Raw genomic sequence first — 17,597 nt, 5'->3', positions numbered from 1 at the left:
CCGCCGCTGCCTGCAAAGTCCCGGCCACTTTTACGCGCCAAATCCTTTTTGCCGCGAAAGAGCCACGAGCCGCCGAGCGCCGCCACAATTGGCTGCCCGGGTCGTGACGAGAACGACGGCGGCGGCTCCTATTGGCTTTAGCGCGCCGGACCCGGCGGCGAGGGGCGGGATGGGGCGGCGGCGCGGGGCGGTACGGCCAATGACGGGGCGGGGCGCGCGCAGGCTTTGTCCGGATGGTGCCAGGCGCGGTCTGACTCCCCGCCCCCAGCCCGGGCGTCCCCTGTTGGAGGCGTGGGGACACGGGAACACGGGCCCCGCCCTGCCCCGCCCCGCCCCGCCCCGATGCTCCCGCATCCCACTGCCCTTTCTATAGTGCAGGTTCAGAACAGAGCCTCTGTTCTGCACGTGACCCTCAACCTGTAGCCTTCCACAGCCTCAGCTTAGATTTCCAGAGACTGCCCCCTCTTTTTTTCGGGATCATCAGTTCCACAGCCCAGCCATCAGCCACCTCTTCCATCCTCAACTTGCCTCACCCATGACATTATCCTAATCCTGCACCCGGCCCTATCCCGCTCACGCAGAGCCCAAGCTGAAGAGCGGTGGCTAGAAATGGCGGGGGGACGTCAAGCTTTCCTGCAAGTCCCATTTTAGCCAAAATCTCCAACAGCCAACGTAAAGCGTCGGCCTGAACTCATTCATTCCCTCACTCATTCAACAAACGTTTGAAGAGCCTGCTCTGTGCCTCATCCTTAAATCTGCCCCATCCTTAACTCGTGGCCCTGAGGAGCTCACAGTCTAGTAGACGGGAACAGAAAGGTAACAAACGTTTACAATAAGATGAAGCGTCGTCTGGGCGCGATGGTTCACGCCTGGAATCCCTGTAATCAGAGGGCGGGGTGGATCGCTTGAGTCCAGGAGTTTGAGACCAGCCTGAGCAACATGGTGAAAACCCGTCTCTACAAAAAATACAAAAATTAGCCAGGCATGGTGGCGCGTGCCTGTAGTCCCAGCTACTTGGGAGGCTGAGCTGGGAGGATTGCTTGAGCCCGAGAAGTCGAGTCTGCAGTGAGCTATGATCATGCTACTGCACTCCAGCTTGGGTGACAGAGCGAGATCCTGTCGCAAAAACAAAACACATCACTTCTGGGGAGCCCTCCCAAGGATTTACTCGCTTCCTCTATTGCCCACTGCTGCCTCTGTTCCAATGCTGACCACACACTCCTTTTCTCCATCTGCCTCCCCTACCAATCTAGGAGCTCAGTAGCGACTCCTCCCATCACTGGTCTGACCGAGAGCAGGCGCTGAGAAAGGTTATGAAAGAAACAGACGCTAAGCCAGAGGCTGCTTAGACTGTGACAAGGAGACTATGGTTCTGCAAGGGTGGTCCTTAGGCCACTGGCTTCAGAACCACGTGGTCACTTGCTAATTTTGGGCCCACCCTGGCCTTGCCAATTTGAAATCTCTAGGTGCCCAGGAATCTGCATTTTAACAATGTCGTGTCGCCATTCCAGGTGATGTTTTTCTCTTTCTTTCTTTTATTTCTTTCTTTCTTTCTTTTTTTTTTTTCCCCGACACTTAGGGAATTAGAAAAGCCAGTATCTTATTTTTTTTCCCTACTTATTTTATATAGAGGAGGTCTCACTATGCTGCGCAGGCTAGTCTCAAACCCCTGGGCTCAAGAGATCCTCCCGCCCCCACTCCATAAAGAAGCTGAGGGCTAGGTCCCATTCTAAACAACCAACCCGGGCACTGGCAGAGGGCAGGAGAAACCGGCACATTCCCATTACAGATGGAAAGAATGTCCTTTCCCTGCACCTTCCCACAGGGGCCCAGTAAAACTAACATTCATTTGTGTAAAGCCCTCTCGAACCCAAGTCATTCAACAAACACTTATTGAGCACCTGTTATAGACTGAGCATTGTGCTGGTGTAACTGTGGTGGCTGGCAAGGAGAGATGGCTATTATTATTGCTCCATTTTATGATGAGGAAATTTGAGGCCCAAAGGGCCTGAGTTTACCAAGTAGATGAAAAGGTTATTTTTCCGGCTTGGTGAGGCTGAGTTTGGGGGTCTTCCAAAGTCCTGCCCTCCCCAGAATATTCAAGTACAAATCTAGGTAGAAGTAGGCGCCCTCCTTCCCACAATCCCTCAGGTCCTGCTGAAGCAGAAAGGAGTGAAGACCAGCATTCCCAGCATGAAACCAAGGAAAAGATAAGGGCCTTCTGTACCTATTAATACGTACTTGAAAGCAGAAGAGCCTGATAGATGAGGCCCCTTGGCCCTAAGCCTGGCAGCTCCCGATAAGGCTGTTCTCAATGTCAACAGTTTTCAAAAAATCCACAGTCACTGGGCAGCCACTTCCATTGATGATCTCCTTTCAACCCCATAAGCTTGTTTATCCACATGGTGCAGGAAGGAGGAGGCTCAGAGAGGGGCACTCATAGCTCAAGGTCACACAGCAGAACTGAGATGAGAACTTCACTTGTCCCACTGCAAAACCCAGGACCTGCCCTCGCTACCCTCTGTAAATACCCCAAAAGCCAGCCTCAGGGCTGTCAAGATTATAACGTGTAGTTTCCAAAGGGTATTATGGTGGATCATGGCTTGGTTCCTAGGTGCTTTTTCCCATCACCACCTTCACCAACCAAACTAGAGGAGTTCAAGGGGATGCAATATCTTGGGCCCACAATCCTGTGCCTGGAGACCTCTTTCCCTTGGTTCTTTGCAAGAGGCAGAGTGGTGTAGAGGTGATAGCATGGGCTTCTAAATCAGGTGGGTGTAATCAGAAATCTTGGTCAACATGACTTTGGACAAGTCAATTCACTCCATTCAATCCACAGATATTTACTGAGCACCTATTATGTGTCAGACATTGTGCTAGGTGCTGGGGACACAGTTATAAGTAAAACAGACCCCTGGAATTCACAGTCCAGTGGGAAAGTTAGGAATTATTTCTCTGTCCCTGCACAATATGCTTGTTAAGAAGTTTGACAAGTGACACAAACAATTCAAACCTATTTATTCCACAAACAGCACCTCCCCTAAGCATACATTTTAGCTTACAAAAAAAAAAAAGTCACCAAACACGAATATCCAATCATGATAAGGAATGCATAATTGGGAGAAATGATTCTCTGATGACTTAATTTTATGAAGGGCACAGAGATGTCCATTGTTGAGTTCTGGCAGAGGGAGGTGGGGGGTTTCGCATCTGCAACGATCCCTCGGTGCTACCCTGACTGACAGTTTACTGTCCCTGGAGATATCCTGTCACTGTGCCAGTTCTGGCTATGTCTGAACAGACCTCTTGCCCATCCAAAAGGTGGTCTAACAGAGAAACAAGCCTTTGGAGTCGGGTGGCCCCCAACCCTGCGGCTTCCCGCCCGCCCGTGTGATCTTGAGGAAGTGATTCACCCTCTTGAAGAGCTTCGCTTGCCTCATCTGCAGAACAACAGATAACAGCTTCTTTACAGGATGAGTGTCAAAGTGTAAGAAAACAAAACAAGCAGAGTTTGCAAACTGGCCCCCAGATATAACATTTGCCCATAGAAGATTTTTAAAGTATGAATTCATTTTAAGATTTGAGGAAATTAGAAAATACCATATAAAAATTAAAATGTCTGGCTTTTCTTTCTTTCTCTTTTCTTTTCTTTCTTTTCTTTTTTTTTTTTTTTTTGAGACGGAGTTTCGCTATTGTTGCCCAGGCTGGAGTGCAGTGGCGTGATCTCAGCTCACCACAACTTCCGCCTCCCGGGTTCAAGTGATTCTCCTGCCTCAGCCTCCCAAGTAGCTGGGATTACAGGTGCCCTCCACCACGCCTGGCTAATTTTGTATTTTTAGTAAAGATGGGGTTTCTCCATGTTGGTCAGTCTGGTCTCAAACTCCTGACCTCAGGTGATCTGCCCGCCTCGGGCTCCTAAAGTGCTGGGATTATAAGTGTAAGCCACTATGCCTGGCCTTTTTTTTTTTTTTCCTTTTTTTCTTTTTTTTGAAATGGAGCCTCCTTCTGCCACCCAGGCTGAAGTGCTGTGGCGTGATCTCAGCTCACTGCAACCTCCATCTCCCAGGTTCAGGCAATTCTCCTGCCTCAGCCTGCCAAGTAGCTGGGATTACAGGCGTGCGCCACCACACCGGGCTAATTTTTGTATTTTTAGTAGAGATGGGGTGTCACCATGTTGGCCAGGCTGGTCTGGAACTCCTGACATCAGGTGATCCACTCGCCTTGGCCTCCCAAAGCACTGGGATTACAGGCATGAGCCACTGCACTCGGCCTCTGGCTTTCTTTTCAAACAGCAGTATCTGGCTATGCTGGCCAGGCCATCACAGTGCTAAACAGTTGCTGTCCCCCAGCTAGCCAGGGCCTTACCCTCCAGGCCACCAGAGTCCTTCCCTGGCATGCCTCACTCAGTTCTTGCCCTGCCATTCCAGGGATGAGTGGCCACCCTTCATGTACAGTGCCTGGCACAGAGTGAGCACCCAAAAACTATGAGCTACTGTTAATCTTACTACTGCCAAGGAACTGACTGGTACCAGCACAGCTTCTCTGCCTTGTAAGTAACTAAAGATAACATATGGACAGGCTGGGTGTGGTGGCTCATGCCTGTAATTCCAGCACTTTGGGATGTTGAGACAGGTGGATCACCTGAGGTCAGGAGTTCTACTAAAAATACAAAAATTAGCCGGGCATGGTGGCAGGCACCTGTAATCCCAGCTACACAGGAGGCTGAGGCAGGAGAATTGCTTGAACCTGGGAGGCAGAGGTTGCAGTGAGCCAAGACTACACCATTGCATTCCAGCCTGGGCGACAAGAATGAAACTCCATCTAAAAACAAACAAACAACAACAACAACAAAACATGGACATAGAAGAGAGGGAAAAGTGGGTATTCGTGGCTGGGCGTGGTGGTTCACGCCTGTAATTCCAGCACTTTGGGAAGCCGAGGTGGGTGGATCAGGTAGGTCAGGAGTTCGAGAGTAGCCTGACTAACCTAGTGAAACCCCATCTCTATTAAAAATACAAAAATTAGCTGGGTGTGGTGGCAGGCGACTGTAATCTCAGCTACTTGGGAGGCTGAGGTAGAAGAATCACTTGAACCCGGGAGGTGGAGGTTGCAGTGAGCTGACATCAAGCCATTGCACTCCAACCTGGGCAACAGATTGAGACTCCATCTCAAAAAAAAAAAAAAAAAAAAAGTGGATATTTGTGATCAAACAGCAGACAGGGGGTTTGGTGCCAGCCAACAGCCTGGCTGTGTGGCCTTGGCCAAGTCCTTCACCATCAGTCGGTCCATATGTTCCGTGGGTATGGGCCAGAGCCAGAGGGTCTGAGGTCCAAGGTAACTGCATAGGTCTCAGTCGACTCTCGAGTCTCCCCCCAGCACTGGTCACTCCCTGAGTGCAGGCTCTGGGGAACTCCCTTCTCTCCAAGCCTCACACGGGGCAACTTCCTTTCTCTTCATCACCCAAGCCTCTCAGGAGGGGTCATGCTTTTCCAAGGAGTGGGGCAAAACTGGACATATTACTATTGCCTCCCCTGACTGGGGCCACAGTGAAGGTGGGAGTAGGAGGCCTTTACAGTTGAGGGGCTCAGTTTTTTCATCTGTAAAATGGTGATGATAATAATCATAGTGTTTACCTGATGGAGTTGTTGGGACATTGAGTTATTAACATGCCTGGCACATAGGGAGTGGTCAATGTGAATGTCGGCTGTTGTGAAGAGTGCAGAATGACTCCCTGAAGCAGCTTGCCTACATTCCTCTCTCGATTTTTCCTCTGAAGAAATGCTTCTTGCTGGGCGCAATGGTTCACACCTATAATCCCAGCACTTTGGGAGGCCAAGGCGGGCGGATCACCTGAGGTCAGGAGTTCGAGACCAGCCTGGCCAACATGGCGAAACCCCGTCTCTACTAAAAGTACAAAAATTATCCGGGCGTGGTGGCAGATGCCTGTAATCCCAGCTACTCAGGAGGCTGAGGCAGGAGAATCACTTGAGCCTGGGAGGCGGAGGTTGCAGTGAGCCAAGATCACACCAACTATACTCCAGCCTGGGTGACAGAGCAAAACTCTGTCTCATAAAAAAACAAAACAATAAAAAAATTAGCCAGGTGTGGTGGCACACGCCTGTAATCCCAGCTACTTGGGAGGCTGAGGCAGGAGAGTTGCTTGAACCCAGGAAATGGAGATTGCAGTGAGCTGAGATCGCGCCACTGCACTCCAGCCTGGGTGACAGAATGAGACTGTCTCAAAAAAGGAAAAAAAAAAAAAAAAAGAAAAAAGAAAAACTTCTTGTTAGGCTGCAGAATAGGAGAATTTTCATGAAGCAATTCCTGCACTGCCTCCCACATTCTATTAGCCACAAGGAGGAAAAAAAAAAAAAACTCTATGTTTGGAGGGCAATGAAGCGTGTAAAATGAAATAATACCATAATCCATTGATTCTGAGACCTTTTCTTTCATATTTTAACCTCTCTGAAATTGAGGTGCATCCTAGGATCAGTGGAATATCCATTTGTAGTCAGTAACTATTTTTCTTAGGGGCTCAAAATGGCATATCTCATATTGGATGGCATCTTAGAAGTGACAAGCTGTGGTGTACAAAAAGTGCCAGGCTCAGGGCCTGCCGCGTCACAGGCCCTCAGGTTGTCCTCATGACCTTCAGCATCCCCAGCACATTCGAGGCTGGTCATGGTGGAGCGATCAGCTTTTCTTTCTTTTTGTCATTTTCTCACTGACACCTGCTGACCTGCATTTGGTCCCCGGCTTGACAGGCACATGGCAAAGGCAGTCAGGGAGGCGTATGGGGAGGGCTCAGGATGGGAAGAGAAAGACTTTTTATAATATATTAAGATATTCAAAGAGGAGGAGCCAGAGATTCTTTTTTTTTTTTTTTTTTTCAAACAAACAAACAAAAAAATCCCTGCTGGAAGCCAGAGTTATATATATGCCACACAGACCAGGAAACCCAGCAGGCCTCCCGGAGCTGGCAGCAAACCGAAACACGGGTATTGTGTCCAGGCCACTGGCTGGCTGAGGGACATTGTTAGGGCCTGGCCCTGTCTGGGAAGAGGGGGGTGGCGGGGGAAGGGGGAGTGTGTTCCCATGACTCCCTGGGGAGTAACAACAATCGGGCCAGCTGGGAAGCCGGGGATGCCAGGGGCCCAGTGGGCAGGAGGCAGGTCCCCGAGGGGCCATAGAGGGCACTGAGGGGGCTGAGGAGGTGGGGTGCGAGGGAAGGAAGGTCAGGGTCTGTTTCTTAGCTGGGAGGCAAGGCCTAGGAGGGGAACTATGGGCATCCTTCACTACACCCCTCTCCCTCACCCCCCACCAAAGCCCTGGGCCACTGTGTCTCTCTCCAAAGTGCACCCCAGATGTGCCCACTCTTCTCTACCTCTGTCGTCGCCCACCCTGGTCTCCCTCCAGGACAACCATGTGGCTTCCTCACTGGGATGTATGCCGCCGGCCTGGCCCCTACACTCTGTTCTATACACTAACTAGAAGCATCTTCCCCAAACATAACCATCATCACGTCACTCCCCAGCCTAAACCTGCCACAGGCCGGGCGCGGTGGCTCAAGCCTGTAATCCCAGCACTTTGGGAGGCCGAGACGGGCGGATCATGAGGTCAGGAGATCAAGACCATCCTGGCTAACCCGGTGAAACCCCGTCTCTAGTAAAAAATACAAAAAAAAAAAATAGCCGGGCGAGGTGGCGAGCGTCTGTAGTCCCAGCTACTCGGGAGGCTGAGGCAGGAGAATGGCGTAAACCCGGGAGGCGGAGCTTGCAGTGAGCCGAGACCCGGCCACTGCACTCCAGCCTGGGTGACCGAGCGAGACTCCGTCTCAAAAACAAAAACAAAAACAAAAACAAAACCTGCCACAGGCTGCCCGCCACACTTAGAAGAAAACCCAGACCCCTTGCCCTGGCCCATGAAGCCTGCCTGGTGGATCCAGCTGGCCTCCCGGCTTCACCTCCAGCGAGCCCCACCCCTGCACTCAGTCAGTCATGCTGGCCCCTTCCTGGCCTTGGAATGCCTTGGGCTGCTCCCTCCTCAGGGCCTGTGCACTTGCAGAACCCTTGATTGGAACGACCTTCCTCTAGCCTTGCAGAGCTCCCTCCTCAGTATTCAGGGCTCAGAGCAAACATCACCTCCTCAGAGAGGCCTTCCCCAGAAAACAGCCTCCCATTCTCTCCTCCCAAGCCCCTCTATCACACTGCCCTGTATGACTTCATGGCACCCACCACTCTCCAAAGTTCTGGAATATCACATCACTGGTCAGTCTTCCCTCCTTAGGCTATGAGCCCCACGTGGTAACTGCCTTCTTTTGTCACTGAATCCTGGCCTCCACCATCACCTGGCACTTTCTAAGAATTCAGCCAACATTAGCCAGTATTCGTATGATTCCTGTGCTCAAGGCTCGGTAAACCATGCCAGCTGCGGCTGGGTACGGTGGCTCATGTCTGTAATCCCAGCACTTTGGGAGGCCAAGGCGGGCGGATCACTTGAGGCCAGGAGTTCAAGACCAGCCTGGCCGGCCAGGCGCGGTGGTTCATGCCTGTAATCTCAGCACTTTGGGAGGCCGAGACAGGCGGATCACAAGGTCAGGAGATCGAGACCATCCTGGCTAACACGGTAAAATACAAAAAATTAGCCGGGCGTGGTGGCAGGTGCCTGTAGTCCCAGCTTCTCAGGAGGCTGAGGCAGGAGAATGGCGTGAACCCAGGAGGTGGAGCTTGCAGTGAGCCAAGATCGTGCCACTGCACTCCAGCCTGGGCGACAGAGCAAGACTCCGTCTCAAAAAAAAAAAAAAAAAAAAAAGACCAGCCTGGCCAACATGGTGAAAACCCGTCTGTACTACAAATACAAAACTTAGCTGGGCGTGGTGGCACTCGTCTGTAATCCCAGCTAGGCAGGAGGCTGAGGCAGGAGGATCACTTGAACGCAGGAGACAAAGGTTGCACTGAGCCGAGATCAAACCACTACACTCCAGCCTGGGAAAGAGAATGAGGCTTCTCTCAAAATAAATAAATAAATAACAACAACAACAAAAAGACACAATGCCAGCTGCTATGCGGTCAGGTGGGGATGACTTTTTTTTTTTTTTGGAGACGGAGTTTCACTCTTGTTGCCCAGGTTGGAGTGCAATGGCGTGATCTCGGCTCACCACAACCTCTGCCTCCTCCCAGGTTCAAGCGATTCTCCTGCCTCAGCCTCCCTAGTAGCTGGGATTACAGGCATGTGCCACCACGCCTGGCTAATTTTGTATTTTTAGTAGAGACGGGGTTTCTCCATGTTGGTCAGGCTGGTCTCGAACTGCCGACCTCAGGTGATCTGCCCACCTTGGCCTCCCAAAGTGCTGGGATTACAGGCATGAGCCACTGTGCCCGGCCAGGGAAGGCTACTCTTGAGCAGAGACTCAGAATCTGGGACCCATGGACCCCAAGTTCCATGAACTTAGACAGAAAAAAAAATTACATTTTTATTTTCACTAGCCTCTAACTGCAATGGAACATTTCCTTCCATTTTGAATGTAGGCAACGAACCAGAGGGCTGTTGGCAGCATGTGGGACTTTGTCCCCAATAGAAATCACAGCTGTTTCCATCTCCCCTCCCAGTGCTGCGGGTACCCTGGGATATGCTCATGCTTATCCTACCTTTGAAATCATGGCCATTTTGAACCTCATGCTAGATCCTTTTATTTTATTTATTTATTTTGAGATGAAGTCTCGCTCTTGTCCCCAGGCTGGAGTGCAATAGCACGATCTTGGCTCACTGCAACCTCCGCCTCCCAAGTTCAAGTGATTCTCCTGCCTCAGCCTCCCGAGTAGCTGGGACTACAGGCATGTGCCACCATGCCTGGCTAATTTTTGTAGTTTTAGTAGAGATGGGGTTTCACCACATTGGTTAGGCTGGTCTCAAACTCCTTACCTCAGGTGATCCACCTGCCTCAGCCTCCCAAAGTCCTGGGATTACAAGCGTGAGCCACTGCAACTGGCCAGATCTTGTTATTTAGTGTGTTAAAGAAAGAACATGGCGAGGCACTGTGGCTCATGCTTGTAATCCCAGAACTTTGGGAGGCCGAGGCAGGCGGATCACGAGGTCAAGAGATCAAGACCAGCCTGACCAATATGGTGAAACCCCGTCTCTACTAAAAATACAAAAATTAGCTGGGCGTGTTGGCACATGCCTGTAGTCCCAGCTACTTGAAAGGCTGAGGCAGGAGAATCGCTTGAACCTGGGAGGCAGAGGTTGCAGTGAGCCTCAATCACACCACTCCACTCCAGCCTGGCAACAGAGTGAGACTCCATCTCAAAAATAAATAATAATAAAAAAAAAAAGGAGTGTCCTAAAGGAGCTGATGTGGTCTGGCCCTGATCCTTCTTCCAGCTGACATCCAGCCCATGAGGAGAAGCTGGAGGGAGAGGCCGGAAAAGCAATGAGAATGAGGCTTCTGACACAGACACTGGGACCCACACTTCCATTCCGCCTGGCTTCTGTCTTCTTTATTAAATTATGACATCTGCAGCAGTTTTGAGAGTCCCAGCACAGAAAACAGGGCGCCTCTGTTCAGAAACCATTTCTCAGAACAAAACTCAGGAGAGCTCAGCTCTCCCTCTGTCTTCTTTATTTTTTAATTAATTTATTTCACTTTTAGTTTTTATCTGAAGGACTACATGATCATTATCTCCCTCTGTCTTCTATCTGGGTGGCTGAGACCAGCATGGGTCCCACTCTACAGGGCACCCTCTGCTGAAAATCAAAACTTGCTCACCCCAAATGCCCTTCAAAGCTGAACTAAGACAAACTCTCCCCCTGTGAATCTGGAACAAGACAAGGAAGGGGAAGAAAAAAAAAACATTTCTTTTTATAAAGATCCTCAAATTTGTCATAGAAAGCAACCCATCTGAAGTCACAAATTGTGGTGACGTGGGCTTCGTTTTGAGAGGTTGAGTACAGTATGGCATTCTGGTTTAGGAGAGAGCCACGTTCAAAGTCTGATTCTTATACACCCCAAATGCACTCATGGGAAGGGAAAAGTGAACAATGTGGAAGGAAACACTGTCACCAGAATCCCTTCTGGAGCCTCAATGTGGAAGACTGCAGTGGCGAGCATCACACAAGGCAGCTTCTTGGCGTCTGGGCCTGTGAGTCACCGCGCTCACATGGGTTCACTTAGCATCTCTAATTTGGGAGCAGAGCAGCAGAAGAGGCCCAAATTAACTTGAGTTTTGTCCTTCCCCTTTTACTTGGAGTTCCGTGGGCCTGAATGCTTGGTGTCATCTACTGTAAGGCTCAGGACACCTGGGACCATCATCTTCACACTGATCATGGCAAGGATCTGCCCAAGATATCTGGGAGGGGAAGTTGTCAGGGGTGTAGGGGGAAACAGGCTCAAAGAAAAGACTCACTTTTATATCGGATTCTTGATCAAAGAGAAACCAGACACACAGAGGACAAGGAAGAAATGCCAAAGAGTTGAGACGACACTGCACGTAAGTTTAAGACAAAAATACATGGCTGTGCATAGAATATTTCAGGAAGGCTGTATGAGAAAGTGCTAACAGTGGGTGCCACCGCAAAGGAAGGGCCTGGGGGTGCAGCACAGGTGTAGGAAGGAATCTGACTTTTCCCTGTTATACTTTTTATTTATTTATTTATTTATTTATTTTTTATTTATTTTTTTTTTTTTGAGACGGAGTCCCGCTCTGTCACCCAGACTGGAGTGCAGTGGCCGGATCTCAGCTCACTGCAAGCTCTGCCTCCCGGGTTCACGCCATTCTCCTGCCTCAGCCTCCCGAGTAGCTGGGACTACAGGTGCCCGCCACCTCGCCCGGCTAGTTTTTTGTATTTTTAGTAGAGACGGGGTTTCACCGGGTTAGCCAGGATGGTCTCGATCTCCTGACCTTGTGATCCGCCCATCTCGGCCTCCCAAAGTGCTGGGATTACAGGCTTGAGCCACCGCGCCCGGCCTATTTATTTATTTATTTTTTTGAGACAGAGTTTTGCTCTGTCACCCAGGCTAGAGTGCAGGGGTGTGGTCTCGGCTTACTGCTACCTCCACCTCCCGGGTTCAAGCGATGCTCCCGCCTCAGCCTCCCAAGTAGCTGGGATTACAGGCACGTGCCACCATACCCAGTTCATCTTTGTATTTTTAGTAGAGACGGGGTTTCGCCATGTTGGCCAGGTTGGTCTTGAACTCCTGACCTAAAGTGATCCACCTGGCTCGGCCTCCCAAAGTGCTGGGATTACAGGTGAGAGCCACCATGCCCGGCCCCTTTTTTTGCAGGGGGCGGGGAAAGGGGTCTCACTCAGTGTCACCCAGACTGGAGTGCAGTGGCATGATCACAGCTCACTGCAGCCTTAACCTCCTGGGTTCAGGTGATCCCCCCACCTCAGCCTCCCCAGTAGCTGGGACTATATGTGCATGCCACCACACCAGGCTGATTGTAATTTTTATAGAGACAGGGTCTCCCTATGTTGCCCAGGCTGGTCTTGAACTCCTGGGCTCTAGCAATGAGCCTGCTTCAGGCTCCCAGTATTAGGATTATAGCATGAGCCACTATGCTTGGCTACAGACTTTTTATAACTTTGAATTTTGTACTATGTGTAGTATTGATTTAAAAATATATTTTTTAGGTCGGGCATGGTGGCTCACGCCTGTAATCCCAGCACTTTGGGAGGCTGAGGCGGATGGATCATGAGGTCAGGAGATCAAGACCATCCTGGCCAACATGGTGAAACTCCATCTCTACTAAAAAAAATACAAAAAATTAGCCAGGCACGGTGGCAGGTGTCTGTAGTCCCAGCTACTCGGGAGGCTGAGGCAGGAGAATGGTGTGAACCTGGGAGGAGAAGCTTGCAGTGTGCCGAGATCATGCCACTGCACTTCAGCCTGGGCGACAGTGTGAGACTCTTGTCTCAAAAAATATATATATACATATATATGTGTATATATATGTGTGTGTGTATATATATATATATTTAGTCTTACACATCAAAAGAATTAACAGGATTGTAGCAGGTGTTTAATAAGTAGAGGTTAAACCATTCTATTTCAGGAACTAGAGTTTAGGAAGCATAGTGCTTACTGTGTGACAAGAGCCCTCTGGCCATCCCTGTTTTACAGGTCTTAGAGAATGGAGCGCAGCTAGGAAGGAGCCAAACGGGACTCCTCTCAGATCTGCTGGAAGCCAAAGCCCTGTTCCCCGGCGCGGACCACACCGCCTTCCTCCCTGGAGTGTGCAGTTGGAAGCACCAGATGCTCTAGCAGCATCCAGAGAGATGCCATCTGGGAGGGAAACCTATTCTTAGAGAGCAGAGACAGTCGGTGGCGGAGCTGGCCAACCCCCAGCAGCAGTGGGGGGACTTCAGGAGGGCAGGCGGCCAAGGTTTCACCTTCAGCTGGGGGCAGGACAGGCTAAAAGCAGGGTGTGCTCAGTCCTCAGGGGCACCCTTCCTCTACATTTGGATGCTCTATTGGAAATAACAGCATTTATTGAGGACTCGCTTTAACTGTGTCATAGTCTTTAACCTTCCAGACCACTCGATGAGGTGTGTGCTACAACGCCTACTTTATCAATGAGGAAACAGAGGCACAGAATGGCTCAGTCACTTGCCCAAGGAAACTGTGGAGCCAGGGCTTGAGCCTAGGCACTCTGGCTCCAAAGCCGATGTCCCTGACCACCATGCTATACTGCCTCTCAACCTACTGTACAGAGGCCAATTCTAGTTTGGGTTCCCCCAGTAGCAGACTCTAAGATAAGGATTTGAGTGCAAGTGGTTCATATGGGAAGTGGTCCCAGGAAGCACTCGTAGGGGCATGAGGAAGGGAGACAGGGAGGATGTTTGAGGCTCAGCCCTGCTTGGCTGGGAGTCCGTGTGGAGCACACGCTTCTGAGGTATGCCACCCGAGGGCTGAGGGCTGCGGGCTGTGGGAGTGGGGTTACTTATCAGTCATTGGTTGAGGGTTGCTCCAGGAATGTGTTCATTCCCCAGTCCTCCAGGCCTGCCAAAGGCTGGCAAAGGAGGCACCAGTGACAAGCTAGAGTCCTCAGGCAGAAAGACAGAGGAGTAACCACTGGCAAAGCTGGCTGGTGTGCACGAGAGTGGTCAGTTAGAGGGGCTATAGGCAGGGCACCCCCACCATCTGCTATAAAACCTGCTTGGTGATGGCCCAAGCCCTCTGCCCTCCCCAATCCCTAGAGCAGCGGTCCCCAACCGTTCTGGCACCAGAGACCAGTTTTGGGGAAGACAATTTTTCCATGGACCAGTGGGGAGGGGACATGGTTTCAAGATGATTCAAGCACATTGCATTTACTGTGGACTTTATTTCTATTATTATTACCTTGTAATATATAATGAAATAGTTATACAACTCGCCATAATGTAGAATCAGTAGGAGCCCTGAGTTTGTTTTCCAGCAACTAGATGGTCCCAGCCAGGGGTGACGGGAGACAGTGACAAATCATCAGGCATTAGATTCTCATAAGGAGTGCACAACCTAGATCCCTCGCATGTGCAGTTCACAATAGGGTTTGCGCTCCTATGAGCATCTAACGCCACCACTGATCTGACAGAAGGCAGAACTCAGGTGGTAATGTGAGCAGTGGGGAGTGGCTGTAAATACAGATGAAGCTTCGCTGGCTCGCCCACCTTTCAACTCCTGCTGTGCGGCCTGGTTCAGAACAGGCCATGGACCAGTACCAGGGTTGCGGACTCCTTGCTCTAGAGCTCATTCAACCTCTACGGCAAGTTAGAGCTTCAAAATCACCTGCTCCAAGTTTGCAATAAATGTTGTGGCTGAAAACACAGCTTACAGAATCAGACTGATCCCACCTCAATTACCTTAGGGCTCTGTGACTCATTTGTCAGATGGGATAACAATGGATGGCTCCATATCATTCCCCACCCCCTTGTTACTCAGACCAGCATCACTGGCAGCACCGGGGGAGCCTGGGAGAAATGCAGACTCTCAGGCCCCACCCCAGCTCACTGAATCAGAAGCTGCATTTCAATAAGGTCTCCAGTGACTCCCGTGTACATTTCTACTAGTAACTTCTGAAAGATAGAAAAAGACTGATGGAGTAAGTATATTAATAAAAGTGTATCTACCCAGACCAGTGGTCTCAAATTGGTAGCCCATGGACCAAATTTTCCTGGAGACTTGTTTGATTTGTCCAGGATTGTGTGGTTTTTTGGTGTGTGTTTTTTTTTTTCCGAGACAAGAGTCTTACTCTGTCACCCAGGCTGAAGAGCAATGGCATGATCTCGGCTCACAGCAGCCTCCCAGGTCCAAGAGATTCTCCCACCTCAGCCTCCTGAGTAGCTGGGATTACAGGTGCCCGCCACCATGTCTAGCTAATTTTTGTATTTTTAGTAGAGATCGGGTTTCATCACGTTGGCCAGGCTGGTCTCCAACTCCTGACCTCAGGTGATCCTCCGGCCTCAGCCTCCCAAAGTGCTGGGATTACAGGTGTGAGCCACTGTGCCTGGTCCAGGATCGTGGTTTTGAAAAAATCAGACTTGGCCGGGCACGGTGGCTCAAGCCTGTAATCCCAGCACTTTGGGAGGCTGAGGCCCTCGGATCACAAGATCAGGAGATCAAGACCATCCTGGCTAACACGGTAAAACCCCGTCTCTACTAAAAATACAAAAAATTAGCCGGGCGTGATGGCAGGCACCTGTAGTCCCAGCTACTCAGGAGGCTGAGGCAGGAGAACAGTGTAGGTAAACCCGGGAGGCAGAGCTTGCAGTAAGCCGAGATCGCGCCACTGAACTCCAGCCTGGGTGACAGAACAAGACTCAGTCTCAAAAAATCAGACTGGCACACAAGTCTCCAGTTCCCCTATGTCCCCATCACTCCCCATTGCATAGCACTATGTCATTGTAGGCCCCTGTGGGCATTTGAATTTGTACCCCTTTCTGGCCCATATCCTATGATAAGCTAACATTTGCATAGCATGGCTTAGGTTTCTAAATTTGAAACAAGGCACTGAAAAAAACATGGGCTTTGAAATCAGATGAATCTGAGTTCAAATCTTGATTTGGCTGTTACACTAGTTATATCACCTTGGGCAAGTTACTCCTCTTTCTGATTCTCAGTTTCTTTTCCTTTTTCCTTTCCTTTCCTTTCCTTTTTCTTTTCTTTTCTGACACAGTCTCGCTCTGTGCCCCAAGCTGGAGTGCAGTGGCATGATCTCAGCTCACTGCAGCCTCTGCCTCCCAGGTTCAAGTGATTCTCCTGCCTCAGCATCCCAAGTAGCTGGGATTACAGGGATGTGCCACCATGCCTGACTAATTTTTGTACTTTTAGTAGAGATGGGGTTTCACCATGTTGGCCAGGCTGGTCAGGAACTCCTGACCTCAGGTGATCTGCCTGCTTCAGCCTCCCAAAGTGCTGGGATTACAGGCATGAGTCACCACACCCGGCCTGACCCTCAGTTTCTACATCTGTAAAATGGGGACCAAAACACATATTTGCAAGGCCACTGTATGGTTTAAAAATATGTGCAGGCTGGGGCAGTGGCTCATGCCTGTAATCATAGCACTTTGGGAGGCTGAGGCAGGAAGATTGCTTGAGGCTAGGAGGTCGAGACTAGCCCTGGTGACAGAGCGAGACCCTGTCACTACTTCAAATAATAATAATAATAATAATAATAATATGTGGAAAACACTCAAGTGGGAGTATGAATGCACTAAATGAAAGTAATTAGAAGTAGCGGAGCAGTGGTAGTTGCACAAGTCCAGTGAGGACCAGGGCATTATGATTATCCTCATTTTATGATAATTGAGGCTCTGAGAGGTCCAGAACCTTCCCCAAGGTTACACAGTGGGGGAGTGGGGACTCAAACCCATGTCCTCTAGCTCTGGATCTGCACTGTCCACTAGAATCTTCTGTGAGGATACAAGTGTTCTATATCTGTGTTGGCTGTCATAGCATCCACTAGCCACATGTGGCTACTAGGCCCTGAAAATGTGGGTGGCAAAACATACACCCAACTTTGAATACTTAATACAAAAAAGAGTATAAAATATCTAATTAATTATATGTTGAAATAGCTTCTAGAAATTTGTGTTAAAGTATATAGTTAAGATTAATCTTTTTTGGCCGGGCGCGGTGGCTCAAGCCTGTAATCCCAGCACTTTGGGAGTCCGAGATGGGCGGATCATGAGGTCAGGAGATCGAGACCATCCTGGCTAATACGGTGAAACCCCGTCTCTACTAAAAAATACAAAAAACTAGCCGGGCGAAGTGGCGGGTGCCTGTGGTCCCAGCTACTCGGGAGGCTGAGGCAGGAGAATGGCGTGAACCCGAGAGGAGGAGCTTGCAGTGAGCTGAGATCTGGCCACTGCACTCCAGCCTGGGTGACAGAGCGAGACTCCATCTCAAAAAAAAAAAAAAAAAAAAAAAAAAAAAAAAGATTAGTCTTTTTTTTTTTTTTTTGGTGAGACATGGTGTCACTGTCGCCCAGGCTGGAGTGCAGTGGTGTGATCTTTGCTCACTGTAGCCTTGACCTCACAGGCTCAAGTGATCCTCCCACCTCAGCTGGAACCACAGGTGATAGAACCCGGCTAATTTTTTTGTATTTTTTGTAAAAACTGAG

General features: G+C 50.0%; 1 protein-coding gene across 1 annotated transcript in view; it reads left to right on the top strand.

Moving 5' to 3' along the window:
• The window catches only part of RALY (RALY heterogeneous nuclear ribonucleoprotein), a 414,018-nt gene that overhangs the window by 30,082 nt on the left and 366,339 nt on the right, over positions 1-17,597 (top strand). The window lies entirely within an intron of this gene.

Source organism: Macaca thibetana, chromosome 10 (genome assembly GCF_024542745.1).
Source record: "Macaca thibetana thibetana isolate TM-01 chromosome 10, ASM2454274v1, whole genome shotgun sequence".
Lineage (NCBI taxonomy): Eukaryota > Metazoa > Chordata > Mammalia > Primates > Cercopithecidae > Macaca > Macaca thibetana.
Note: the sequence above shows the minus strand (reverse complement) of the source record. Positions and strands in the feature narration are given on the sequence as shown.